Genomic DNA, 15,155 nt, shown 5'->3' with positions numbered 1-15,155 from the left:
GAAAATATAAAGCCATCCCTAATTAAATATTTGCCTTTATAAGAGTTGCCTTAGTTATGTATGGTGTTTCTTCACAACAATGAAACCCTAACTAAGTATTCTGCATGGATTGAAACTCACTGTGAAGACCTGGCTGGCCTCACATGCATGGACCTGCACAGGCTGCTGGCTTCCACATTGTAGTGTTTGTATTATCTTAGCTTATAAAACAGTAATATCCTTCCTCATACTTTCAAAGATTTTAACAAATGACGTGTTAGAGAAACTCTGCTGATTGTCATGGCGCAAGCTAACAACTTGAGGTTATTAACTTGGCTCAAAAATGTAAGCTTTGTAAAAAAGGACAATTTCTTTCTGTTTAAAAAACAAAGTTAGAACAACTTTATTTTAAATTGTTTTGTCCAGGTTGACTGTTTTACATTATTAATATCAGTTAGTAAACCCCATAGGATAAGTGACATACAACTGCATTTCCACTCACAAATACTAATTTGTGCTTGTTACATTTTATTTGGACCTAGGTTTTCAAAAAACCTCCCATGTTGGCCTTGATCTTGCCATTTTCCAGACACGATGTGGGTGTTGATTAGAGAGGATTACAAACCTGTATCAGAACAGTTAGTATCATTATCACATTTAATAAAACTTGTGTGAGAGGAGTTCTTATTCCTAAACTGAGAAAGATAAAAGACAGAAGCTCCATGAAGTCTAGAACTGAAAAAGAGTGACTGTAAGTTTCTTTTTTCTTTTTCTTTTTAATTTTTTATTATTTTATTATTTATTCATTTATTTTTATACTCCAGATTTTATTCCCCTCCTGGTCCACCCTCTGACTGTTCCACATCCCAAACCTCCTGCCACATCCCCAGTCCCCACGAGGATGTCCCCACACACCCACCCACCCCACCAGACTTCTAAACATCCGAGGTCCTCCAGTCTCTTGAGGATTAGGTACATTTTCTCTGATTGAACCCAGACTTGAGAGTCTTCTGTGGTGTATGTGTTGAGAGTCTCATCTTAACTGGTGTATGCTGCCTGGTTAGTGATCCAATGTCTGAGAGATTGTGGGGGTCCAAGTAAATTGAGACTGCTGGGCTTCCTACAGGGTTGGCTCATCTTCCTCCAGCTTTACCCTAATTCAATCAGAGGGTTCAGCTGCTTCTGTTCATTGGTTGGGTGCACATATCTGCATTTGACTCTTTCAGCTGCTTGTTGGGTCTTTGGGGGCCAATCATAGTAGATCCCTTTTTGTGAATGGCCCATAGCCTCAGTAATGGTAGTCCTTCCCTTGTTCAGATACCACTTTGGGCCTGTCTGGACCTTCTTTTCCACAGGCTCTTCTCCATTTCCATCCCTGCAATTCTTTCAGATAAGAAGACTTATCGGTCAGAGTTTTCACTGTGGGATAGCAACCCCTTCCCTCAAGTGATGCTCTGTCTTTATGACGGAGGTGGGCTCTGCAAGTTCCCTCTCCCCACTGTAGGGCATTTCATCTAGGGTCCCCCACTTTGAGTCTTGAGAATCTCTCACTTTCCAGGTCTCTGTTACATTTTGGAGGGTCCTCCGAACCTTCTTCCTCCAGAGGTTGCCTGTTTCTATTTTTTTTTCTGCTGGCACTCAGGACTCAGTCCTTTTCCCCCATCCAATACCAGACGATGTCCCCCTCTCCCTGTTTCCCCATCCCTTTTACTCCTCTGTCCCTCCCTCCCTTCCCCCTTGTTGTTAATTTCTTCTCCCTCACAAGTGGGACTGAGGCGACCTCACTTGAGCCATTCAGCTTGTTAACCTTTTTTGCGTTTTATAGACGGTATCTTGGGTATTCTATTCGTTTTTAGGGGGCTAATATCCACTTATTAGTGAGCACACACTGTGCATGTCATTTTGGGTCTGAGTTACCTCCCTCAAAATGATAGTATCTAGTTCCTTCCATTTGCCTGCAAATCTCAGGATGTCCTCGCTCTTTTTTTTTTTTTTTTTTTTTGGTTCTTTTTTTCGGAGCTGGGGACCGAGTCCTCGCTCTTAATAGCTGAGTAGTATCGCTTCTCGGCCTTTTGGCTAAGATCAAGTGTAATAGCTGAGTAGTATTCCATTGTGTAAATGAAACACATTTTCTGTATCCATTCTTCTGTCCTGGGACATATGGGTTGTTTCCAGCTTCTGGCTATCACAAATAAGATTGCTATGAACATAGTGAACTTGGTGCTATAATTTTTCCTCTTATCACTGCTTTCATTATGTTTCATTAAGTTTGAGTATGCTTTGCCAAAATTTTTATAAAATTCCAGGAAATCTTTAATTTCTTAATTTATTTCATCCCTAACCAAATTATTGTTGAGTAGAAAGTTGTTTAGTTTCCATATATATGGGCTTTCGGCTGCTTTTGCTGTTATCAAAGACCAGCTTTAGGCCATGGTTGTCTGATAGGATGCATAGGATTAATTCAATCTTCTTGTATCATTTGAGGATTTTTTGTGACCTTTTTGTTTGTTCCATTTTGGAGAAGGTACCATGAAGTTGATTTGGGTGAAATGTTCTATAGATATCTGTCAATTCCATTTGGTTTACAACCTCTATTATTTTTACTCTGTCTCTGTTTAGTTTCTGTTTCAATGACCTGTTCATTAGAGTGGAATGTTGAAGTCTCCCGCCATTATTGTGTGGGATTCAATGTATGTTTTGAACTTTAATAATGTTTCTTTTTGGATTTTGGGTGCCCTTGTACTTCAAGCATATATGTTCAGAATTGAGACATTCTCTTGGTGGATTGTCCCTTTGACAAAGATGAAGTGTCCTTCCTCATCACACTTGATAATTTTTTGGTTGAAAATATTTTATTGGATATTAGGATGGCAACTCCAGCTTGTTTCTTGGAACCATTTGCTTGGAAAAAACTTTTTCAATGATTTTACTCTGAAATAGCCTCTGTCTTTGTTATTAAGGTGTGCTTCTTGTATGCAGCAAAATGCTGGATCTTTTTTGCATATCCAGTCTGTTAGTTTATGTCTTTTAATAAGTGAGTCCATTAATACTGAGAGATATTAAAGACAGATGACTGTTCCTATTATAATTGTTCATGTAGGTAGCTTTATGTACTTGTGGATCTCTCCTTTTTGCTTTGCTGTGAGTTGCTTAATATCTTGTCTTGTTTGTTGTTGTTTATGTTGTTGTTGTTGTTACTGTTGTTTTTGGTGTAGGTATCTTCCTTATTGGAGTTTTCCTTCCAGAATCCACTATAGGACTGGATTGGTTGATAGATACTGTTTGACGTTTTCACCATGTATGTTGATTGAGTGTTTTGCTGGGTATTATAGCCTGGGCTGGCATTTGTGTTCTCTTAGAGTCTGCGTGACCCCTGAACAGGTTCTTCTGGCTTTCATAATCCCTGTTATAAAGTCTTATGTAATTCCGATAGGTCTACCTTTTTATGTTATTTGGCCCTTTTCCCCTGCAGCTTTTAATATTTTTTCTTTGTTCTATGTGATTAGTGTTTTGATTATTATGTTACAAGATGATTTTTTTCTGGTCCCATTTGTTTGGTGTTCTTTAGACTTCTTCTACCTTTACGGCTATCTCTTCTTCTCCAACATAAAAGAAGTTTTAAAACCTCTCATAAGTTTTTAAATGTTTTAAAAGATCACATATAGACTAAAAATATGGTAAGACTAAGAAATTTTTAGCTATTGATTTACCACTTTTGTAAGACATGAGTCAATTTAAAATACTCTATAGTAAATAAAACAATAATTTCATGGTAGTCAGCAAGTATTTTTGTAGTGTTCATAGATCTATTTCTATATAGATAGGTATAAAATGTCTACAATTCTCTTTTCTACAGATTTTTTTTAAAAAGTCTTCATTATTTCAATAATTTTTGGGTATCACAGCATTCTCAGGAAAAAATAACTCTTGATGAAGATTAAGTTTATAGAAGAAGATATGAACACTACCATGAAGCTATGCAACAGCTGTAAAACAAAAGTACAAGTACAGGTTAAAGTAAAAAGTAATGTTATCAGTATTTAAAAAAGTAATTCATAAGTATTATTCCCAGTAGGTACATCACCCAATAAGGTTGTGTGATTGAAACTTTTATAAATGGTCTTATTTTTATTCTGAGAAATAACCAAGTTTTAAATAAATTTGAATGCATTCTATTTTATAGACAGGAGTAATTTTTTTTTTTTTACTCTATCTCCTCAGGTTGAAAAATCCTACCTCCTTGCACAGAATAACATTTGCTTTCCTTCCCTTTTATTTTTATTTGTTTGCTTTTCATAACCTGCTCTGTAAATGTACCTTTTATTATTCAGATATAGCTGTTGTTTCAGTGATGCTAGGTAAGCTCACTCTTCCAATTCTTTCTGATATCTTGTTAGCTGGTCCAACTCAGCTCTTCTGGCTCAAACCCCTCTCCAATCTGACTGATTCCATCTGGCTTCTCTCAGCTTCTGACTGAAATACTCTTCTTGGACTCAAACTAACTTTGGCAATATGTTCTAGTCTTCTCATTCCTTCTTATTCGCTGGCTTCAACTGTCTCTGCTGAACTCCAGTGAACTTCATGAACTCATAAACAAACTCAATTCTACTGCACTGTACTCATTGTCCTCACTTCCAGCTGACTAAACCACCTTTCCTTACATTTCTCTTAAGTGGCTTCTTTCTCCTGTGTTTCTCACGTGAAAGTTGGGTGTATCCTATCTTTGACTCATTCTGACAAATCTTTCCTTGATTTGGCACTTTGTCTGTTCCTCATTTAAATATCACTTTCAAATACTTCTGCTTCCTTCTATAAACTAAGTTTACCTTAATGGTGTGTACTAATAATGTGTCTGTATTCTAGCCAGAGGTATTAAAGGTTTGTGCCATATCTGTATTCCTAGAAAATCACGTGAACCCAGTCCTTTATATGTAATCCCTTGCCAGAGCAGCCATGTAATTCCTAGACAGGCTCTGTTACAGTTCATTTAGAACAGGAAGTATATCTAAAAATGTCATTCAAAAAATATCATCAGAAGGCGTCCTCTTACTCCCCTGCTGCTCTTAGCAGATAGGCATGAAGAATGCTAATGTTTCTTTATCATGTATATCACCCATCATTAAATATTAATTCAGAGAAACTGACAAACAAATCTGTGGTCCTCAAAAAAAATCGATGTCTTAGTAAATAAGGATCTGTATTTGTTTATTATAATTTTTAAATTATACAAATTAATATTCAATTAATTTTCCAACCAAGGTCATGGTGATCTTTTAGTGATTCCATATTACATGTAGTGATTTTTTATAGTTAATAAATAGGTCATAAATCACAATATAAAATATGAGTCAGTGACATGGCTTTGTTCAGTGGGTAAAGATGGTTGCCACCAGTACCCACAAAGTGGAAAAATGACAGATTCCTGCGGATTTCTTCTTACTTTCATGTGTGGGACATGACATGCATTTGCACACACACAAACACACAACCAATTAGATTATTTAATTTTGAATCATAACAAATGAGATGTAAATTCAAAGTAGGTGTTTTGGATTATCAACTGAAATTTCTGAATTAAAGTATATACTCACCAGTTTCCTACTTCTCTCTTATAATTTTCAATAATACCGTCCAGATTTTGCATATGTATGAGATGTCTAAAAGATCTTTTTCCATTCCATTATCAGGATCAGGACTTACTTAGTTATTTAAAAAATATTACAAATGCATAAATGTAAAACCAAATGATTAATTTCATATTTATTTTTGGTTTTCCGCAGTGATGTCTGTGCTAGCATTATTTCTGCAAGCTAGAAAAATATATTATTTCTAAATTGAAGATTAGGCCTTTGGGGCTACCTAAATGCAGCAACACATGAATATTTATGCTCCTCTATCTGTCAAAATTAGAAAATAAATTATTATAAATATTATGACATAGAAGAGTCAAATAGTGGTATGGTAATGTGTAAGCACATGTCAGCACATGAAATTTGAATTATTTCATTTAATTTGGCCAGCACAGTCTTTCAGAAAATGGGCTGAAAATGCCCGACTTGAAATTCCTGTAGTGAAAAATTTCTAAAATCCTAACTGATGTCAAAATAAATCACTTACATTTTTTAATGAATTTCTGCAGCCATTTTTAAAAGTATAGCAGTGTGGATTTGCTGGCCTTTATAAACATACTAATAAAAAATATTTTTGACCGAATTGACCTTCAAGTACTTCACTTAGGATTCAGCTGAACAAAGAATGTTAGAAACAAGCTAATAATTATTTCCTGTTGAAAGGAAAGTACACTTGTATTCTTTTCCTACCTCAGAGATGCTAAATGGTAGGTAATGTTTGGTTTGCAGTCAGCAGGAAATTGCTCCTGCCCTCATCGGCAGCAATTTTAGAGTGGAGTCTTTATCCTCAATACCTTCAATGATGTTTAGGGCCGTCTCCAGGAAAAAAAAAAAAAACAAACAGGGGGAGAAGGAGAGGAAATGTCATTTCCTCTGTACTAAAGAGAGAGAGAGAGAGCTAACATCACAGTGCAATTTCAATACTCTTTGTAACCATATGCATTTAATATTTCTTATTATCATAAGGAATCATAGTAGCTTCTGTTCTTAATAAAATTCACTAGCTTATAAATTACAGAAACAATAAAACCATAGAAAATTTAGAATTTATTGTGTAGTTGTATCATGTACTTTTTCATTTTAACTCTAAAGCATGATTTATAACAACTTCTAAGATAACAGATGAATTTTAATACTGTGTGAAATTGATATTTATATTTTCTTATATGTGTCTGCAAGTCTTTCTGTTTGTGATAGTCTGTGTTTTGCATGTTCCTATATGCATACACATTAGTCTACATGTCTGAAAATGACTGAGATCAAAATCAGGTAACTCTCCATAATTCCTTCCTTTAGATTTGGAGTAGAACCCCTCATTAAACTAGAAACTCACCAATTAAGCAGACTGGATGGTGAAAGAGCTGCTTCTTCAATGATCCACCTGCATTTGTCTCTGTCCCATGTCCATTCCAACACACCAACCCAGAGTTGGTATTACAGACATTTGACATGGTACCTGAAAATTTTTCTGTTATTTTATTTATTTACATTTCAAATGTTATCCCTCTTTCTAGTTTCCTGTCCAAAAATCCCCTATTCCATTCCCACTCCCCCTGCTTCTATGAGGGTGCTCTCCCACATAACCAGACAGTCCTGCCTTACTGCACTAGCATTCCCCTGTACTGTGTCATCAAGTCTCCACAGGACTAAGGGCCCCTCGTCCCATTGATGCCAGATAAGGCAATTCTCTGCTACAAATGCATTTGGAGCCAAGGGCTCCTCCATGTGTACTCTTTGGGTGGTAGTTTAGTTCCTGGGAGCTCTGGGTGGTCTGGTTGTTTGATATTGTTGTCTTCCTATCAGGTTGCAAAACCCTTCAGATCTTTCAGTTTTTCCCCTAACTCCTCCATTGGTGTCACCATGCTCAGTCTGATGGTTGGCTACAAGCCTCCACATCTGTATTGGGCAAACTCTGGCAGAGTCTCTCAGGAGAAAGCTATATCAGGCTCCTGTCAGCAAGCACTTCTTTGTATGAGCAATAAAGTCTCAGTTTGGTGGCAGCATATTGGATGTATCTCCAGGTGGGGCAGTCTCTGAATGACCTTTCCCTCAGAATCTGTTCCACTCTTAGTTATTGTATTTCTTTTGAACAGGAGAAAATCTTGGTTAATATTTTTGAGATGCGTAGGTACCTGAATTTTTATGACTGCTGGATATAAAGATTCAGGTTCTTTTCTTTTCATACCAGGCACTTTATTAATAAGATCATCTTCCCAGGCCTGTATTTATCTTATTTAACAGGTCCATTGATTAAGGATGAATGTATGTATGTATGTACGTATGTATGTATGTATGTATGAGAAAGGAGGGATAATGGAAAACAGGAAGAGAAAAAGAGAGGGTGTTTATGTTCCTGTATATGTTCAGAGGCCCGAAGAGTCTCACAGGTACCCTAGAGCTGGTCTGTAGGACTCCAGGTTTGTAACCTAGCTGTTAACAGAAGAATGGTGATCCTTATGACAAGCATTTCTGCTGCTGAACCACTTCTCTAAAAACCATTATTTTTTCTGTTCACACAGAGAATTAAAACAAACAAATAAACAAAAAGCTGCTGAGGGGCAACATTTTTTGTTGTTTTGTTTTCTACTCCCATCAACATTGGAGTAGATGACTAAATATTAGCTCTTAATAAAGTGTGGAATGGATCACACCTTAAGACAGAAACAGTCATTTATACCTTGAAGCATTTGTTATTCTATTGGGGTAAATATGTATGTTCTAAAATATATCACAGGCATATACATCAGTTAAATCATTTTAAGTGTACAGTTTGTGGAATTAAGTGCAATCCAATTGTATAAACATCAACACAATTTATCTGCCCAACTTTAGTACTTTCCCAACTTAAGTTCACCCAAACACAAAAGATTATACCTTCTCAGCACCTCATAGGACCTTCTCCAAAATTGATCATATACTCACTCACAAAACAAACCTCAACGGATAAAAGAAAAGTGACATAAGTCCCTCTATCCCAACAGACCACAATGGGTTAATGCTGGCATTGAACAACAGCAACAACAAAAAGCCAACATACTCATGGAATCCAGATAAATTATATTCAATTACCAATGTGTCATGAAAGAAATAAAATGAAGACTTTCTATAATTCAATGAAAATGAAGGTGCTGTTGACCCAAAATTATGGGACACAATGAAAGCAGTGCCAAGAGAAAAGTTCATAGGATACATACCTTCATTAAGAACTTGGAGAGTTCTCATACTAACAATTTAAATGTATACATGAAAGCTCTTGAAAAAAGAAACAAACACACTGAAGCGGTATAGCAGGCAATAATAATTCTTATGACTGTAATAAATAAATTAGAAACAAAGAACCATTCAAAGAGTCAAAAACAAACAAACAAACAAACAAACAAAAAGCAAGACCAGGTTTTTTGAGAGAGTCAATGAGGTAGACAAATCCTTACCCAAACTAGACAAAAGAAAGAGACACCATCAACATAAACAAAATCAGTCATGAAAATGGAAACATAACAACAGATGCTGAGGAAGTTCAAAGAATTATTAGGTCTTACATCAAAAGCTTGTACTTCAGAAAATTGGAAAAACTTAATGACCTGGATGATTTTTCTAGAAAGATACCACTTACCAAAGAAAATCAAGATCAGTTACACTGCATCAATAGTTCTTCATTTTTAAAGAAAGAGAAGAATTTATTAAAAGTAATCCCCCATAAAAAATAAACAGTGCCAGATCGCTTTAGATAAAACTTCTGTCTGACTTTAAAAATGAGCTAATACTAATACTCCTCAAACTATTCTATAAAATAGAAATAGAGGAACACTGACAAATTCATTCCATGAGGCCACAATTATTCTGATTCCTGAACCACACAACAAATAAAGACTCAAAAAAGAAAGAAAATTTCAGAACTATCTCCCTTATGAACATTGATGCAAAAATATTCAATAAAATACTCCCAAAAGGAATCCAAAAAGACATGATCTACCATGACCATGTAGACTTCATCTGAGCAATGCAGGGGTGGTTCTATATATGAAAATCCATCAATGTAATCCTCCACATAAACAACCTGATGATATAAGTTTATCTAATTAGATGCTGAAAAAGACAAATAAAATCCAACATCCCTTCTTCTTAAAAGTCTTGAAGAGATCAGGGATACAAGGAACATACCTAAACACAAAAAAGGGCATTATATAGCATGCCAATAGCCAACCTCATATCAGATGCACAAAAACAACACAATTCTACTAAAATCAGAGCTATAACAAAGCTCTCTATCTCTTATCTGTTCAATACAATACTTAAAGTCATAAGAGTAATAAGACAACTAATGGAGCTAAAAGAAATCCCCCTTAGAAAAAGAAGTCAAAGTATTGCTATTTGCAGATGATATGAGACTACACACAATATTCTAACAGAGAATTTCCAAATCTGATAAACTCCTTCAAAAAAGTGACTGTATAAAAAATACCTAAGAAATCAGTATCACTCCTTTGCACAAAGGATAAGTGGGTAGAGAAAGAATTTAGGGAGACAGTACTCTTCCCAAAAGTCACAAGTAATATAAAATATCTTGGTGTAATTTTAACCAAGCAAAGTAAAGACTTGTAGGACAAGAATTTCAAATCTCTTAATATATAAACTGAAGATGATATCAGAAGGTATAAAGAACTCCCATGCTTAGAGATCAGTAGGGTTAACACAGTGAAAATGGCCACTTTTCCAAAAACAACCTACAGATTCAATGACATTTTCATCAAAATTCCAATACAATTCTTTATAGTCCCTGAAAGAACAATTCTCAATTTCATATAGAAAATTTTAAAAAAAGAAGAAGAAAGAAATCAGGACAGCTAAATAATCTTGAACAATACAAAGCTTTTGGAGTTATTACTCCATCCTCATATCTCTTACTTAAAGATACACCATAGAATAATAGTAAAAACTGCATGGTATTGGTGTAAAAACAGAGAGGTTGATCACTGGAATCAAACTGAAGACTCAGAAATAAACCCACACACCTCTAGGACACTAAAAACTTGACAAATACTCAAAAACTATGTGTGGTGATTTGAATATGCTTGGCCCATTGGAAGTTACACTATTACAAAGTATGACCTTGTTGGAGGAAGTATATCAGTGTGTGGGTAGTGTTTGAAGCTCTGCTCAATGTGGAATTGACGATCCTTTTAGTCGCCTGCAAAAGACAGTTTTCTCATGGCTGCCTTCTGATGAAAATGTAGAACTTTTGGCTCCTCTGCCACCATGCCTGTTTGGATGGTGCCATGACTCCTGCCTTGATGATAGAACCTCTCAGCCTGTAAGCCAGTTCCAATTAATTGTTGTCCTTTCAAGAATTCATAATAGTGTTTTTTTTCATAACAATGGAAAGCTTAGATAAGACACCATATAATGGAAATGGGAGACCATCTTCAACAAATGACACTGGTCTAACTGGATGTCTACAGGTAGAAGAATGAAAATAGATCTATATTGGAGTTTTGTCTTTTTCTATGTATTGTAATGCCAAATAGTGGCCCCAAGACAAGAGAATCACACATGTACAATTACTCCTTACTTTAAAATTATTGGTTAAATAAAGATGCTAACAGTCTATTAGGTGGGCAGAAGATAAATAGATGGAGTTTGGAGTTCTTGAGCTTGGTATCAGAGGAAAACCATGAGGAAAGAAAGAGAAAAAAGCACAGAAAAAAGCAAGCCATTAGGTGGTAGGTAAATGATGAAAACATAGCCACGAGGCCTATGAGTTTACCAGATGGAACCTGACAAATTATAATTCGCAGTTATTGATGAGTAAATAGATTTTAATCCATAGAGGGTAGATATTTTCCCAGCTCCAGTTATTAAAGCTTATACAGATATAAAATTTGTGTGTCTTTTATCTGGGAACAGAATTATCAGAGGCATAGAAGAAGTCCCTGGTTAGATTAAATATTTACAAGATTATCACCCTGCAGAAAACTCAAGTCCAAGTGGATCAAAGACCTCTAACTAAAACCCATTACACTAAATCTTCTGAAACATTAAATGAGAAACTGCCTTGAACTCATTGGCATAAGATAAAAATTCTCAAACAGATCACCAATTGGTTAGGTTCTAAAAACAACAACTAATAAATGGGACCTCATGAAAATTAGAACCTTCTGTAAGGCAAAGAAAACTGTAAATAGGACAAAACTGCAGTGTAGAGAATTGACAAATATCTTCACCAACCCTACATCTGACTCCAAGTTAATATCCAAAATATATAGGAAAATAAGGAGCTAGACACCAATAACCCAAATAATCCAATTTAAAAAACAGTGCATTTTTAATTGACAAATGGAGCTTCATTTTATATTTTTACATTATTTCTTTTATTGGATATTTTTTTATTTATATTTCAAATGTTATTCCCTTTCCTAGTTCCCCAGACATAAGCACCCTATCCTATCCCCCTCCCCATCTACTCCCCTTCCCGAGACCTGACATAGCCCTGCACCAGGGGTCCAAGCTTGGCAGGACCAAGGGTTTTTCCTTCCATTGGTACCAAACAAGGTCATCCACTGCTACATATGCAGTTGGAGCCCAGGGTCAGTCCATGCATAGTCTTTTGGTAATGGTTTAGGCCCTGGGAGCTCTGGTTGGTTGACATAGTTGTTCTTATGGGGTTGCAAGCCCCTTCAGCTCTTTCAATCCTTTTGTTAATTCCCCCAACAGGGGTCCCGTCCACAGTTCAGTGGTTTGCTGCTGGCATCTGCCTCTGTATTTGACAAGCTCTGGCTGTGACTCTCAGGAGACATCTATATCCGGTTCCTGTCAGAATACAATTTTTAGCTTCATCAATCTTATCTAGTTTTGGTGGTTGTATATACATATATATATGGGTCACATGTGGGGTAGCTTCTGAAAGTCCAGAAAATGTGGTACTTCTACACAATGGAGTACTACTCAGCTATCAAAAAAAAAAAAAAAACGATTTCATGAAATTCATAGGCAAATGTATTGAACTAGAAAATATCATCTTGAGTTAACCCAATCACAGAAAAACACACATGGTATGCACTCACTGAGAAGTGGATATAACCCCAAAACCTGGAATTATTCAAGATACAATCCACAGACCACACAAAGCTTAAAAAGGAGGATGATCAAAGTGCGGATGCTTTACTACTTCTTTAAAGGGGAGATAAAAACATTCATAGGAGGGAATATGGAGGCAAAGTTTGGAGCAAAGACTGAAGGAATGGCCATTCAAAATTGTGTATTTTAATATGATAAACATAGCACTGTAAATGTAAAGAAAATAGACACCATAGGGATTTAAACAGAGAATTCTCAACAAAGAAATTTCAAATGGCTGAGAAACACTTTAAAAATGTTCAGTGTCATTAGTTACCAGAAGAACGCAAATCTAAACAAATCTGAGTTTCCACCTCATGCCCATTAGAATGGCTAAGATAACTCAAGGGACAACACACGTTGTGGGAATGTATACTTCTATAACTACACTGGAAATTATTTTGGTGGTTTCTAAGTAAGTTGCAAATAGTTCTGCCTCAAAACCCAGCTATACCACTCCTGGACATAAACTCACAAGGACACTTGCTTAATTATATTCAAAGCAGCTTTATTCATAACAGCCAGAAATTGAAAACAACCCAGATGTCCCTCAATTGAAGAATGGATAAAGAAAATGTGGTTAATTTACACTATTCATCTATTAAAAACAGGAGCATCAGAAATTTTGTAGGCAAATGTATGAAATTAGGAAATATTAACCACAGTTACGTAATCCAGACTCAGAAGAGCATACATGGTATGTACCTACTTATAGATACAGTCAGAGACCTGTTCTTCCGGTTTGTACCTGTGCTGGGAGCAGAGCCTCTGCTCTGGATCCCAAGAAACTCAGCCCACACCCCAGTTGCAGCTGAACTCCCCAGGTATTCTGACACATCCAGGATCACAAGGTGACATGCCAAACCTGCCCCAGTATGCAACTAAAATGGGACCCCCTGGGACCCTGGAATGCAGATACCTTGCAAAGCCAGAGACCCGCTCTCCTTCCACTTTGCATCTGTGCATGGAACAGAGCCCCTTGTTCTAGATCCCAACCCACTGAATCCACACAACAGAAGCCTCTAAATCCCCCAGGGGTTCTTATACATACAGGATGACAGGATCACAGGATCACAGGAGGGACAGGCGGCAGTCAGAGACAGAAAGGCAAGTTAACATCAGAGATGCCTAGATGACAACAAGAAGCAAGCACAAGATCATAAGCAACAGAAACCAATACTACTTGGCAACATCAGAATACAGTTCTCCAAAAGAGTAAAACCTAGATACTACAACACAGCTATAAAGCAAGATTCAGATCTAAATTCTCATTCCATGAAAATGAGATAGGACTTTAACAAAGCCATGAATAACTCCCTTAAAGAAATACAGGAGAATACAGGTTAACAAGTAAAAGCTCATAAAGAGGAAACACACAAATCTCTTAAAAAATACAGGAAAACACAATCAAACAGGTGAAAGAATTGAACAAAACCATCCAGAATCTAAAAATGAAAATAAAAAATTAAACAAAACAGAAAAGGAGACAATCTTGGAGATGGAAAACTTATGAAAGAGGACAGACGTCACAGATATAAGCATCACCAACAGAATATAAGAGACAGAATAGCATATCTCAGGTGTGGAAGAACACATAGAAGATATCAACACAACAGTCAAGGAAAATATAAAAAGCAAAAGGCTCCTTAATCAAAAATTCAAGAAATCTAGGAAACAATGAAAAAATGGAACCTGGAAAATGATGGGTATGAAGAGATTGAAAATTCTCAACTAAAAGAGCCAGCAAACATCCTCAACAAAATTAAAGAAGAAAACTTCCCTAATCTAAAGAAAGAGATGCCAGACTGATAAACATGTAAGAAGCCAAAAGAACATTAAACAGATGAGACCAGAAAAGAAATTTCTCCTGTCATATAATAATTAAAACACCAAGTTCACAAAACACAAAAAGAATATTGAAAGCTGCAAGGGGAAAGTTCAAGAATCATATAAAGGCAGACCTATCAGAATCACACGAGATTTAATAACAGAAATATGAAAACCAGAAGCTGGGTAGATGTGATACACACAATAACAGAACACAAATGCCAACTCATGCTACTATATCCAGCAAAATTATCAATTTATATAGATGGAGAAATCAAGAAATTCAATGTCGACAGATCTTCCTGGTTGCTGCCGTCGCAGAGAGCTCTTGGGCAGCACCCCGCGAGCAAACTTGAGCCTCGGGACCACAGGTAAGACCAACTTTTCTGCTGCAAGAGACCTGCCTGGTGATCTCGGGACACACAGAGGCAGAATTCCTCTAGGACCCGGCACCTCCTGTGTTTACAGGGAGTCCCACACCCGCGGATCATGGCCGGCAGCAGCTCTCTGCTCCCAGACACAGTGGGAGAGAGACCCCACCGCCTGGTCAGGTGGGCACTCCTGAGGCTGCAGAGCGGAAGAGACCACAAACACTGCCCACCCCTG

General features: G+C 36.6%; 1 pseudogene; it reads left to right on the top strand.

The window, feature by feature from the left end:
* Positions 1-2,035: 2,035 nt before the first annotated feature.
* LOC120096414 (U2 spliceosomal RNA) lies at positions 2,036-2,192 on the top strand (annotated as a pseudogene).
* Positions 2,193-15,155: the final 12,963 nt, after the last annotated feature.

The sequence above is a fragment of the Rattus norvegicus genome, chromosome 13 (genome assembly GCF_021556685.1).
Source record: "Rattus norvegicus strain SHRSP/BbbUtx chromosome 13, alternate assembly SHRSP_T2T, whole genome shotgun sequence".
Taxonomy (NCBI): Eukaryota; Metazoa; Chordata; class Mammalia; order Rodentia; family Muridae; genus Rattus; species Rattus norvegicus.
The sequence above is the reverse complement of the archived record's forward strand: the minus strand, read 5'-3'. Positions and strand labels throughout refer to the sequence as shown.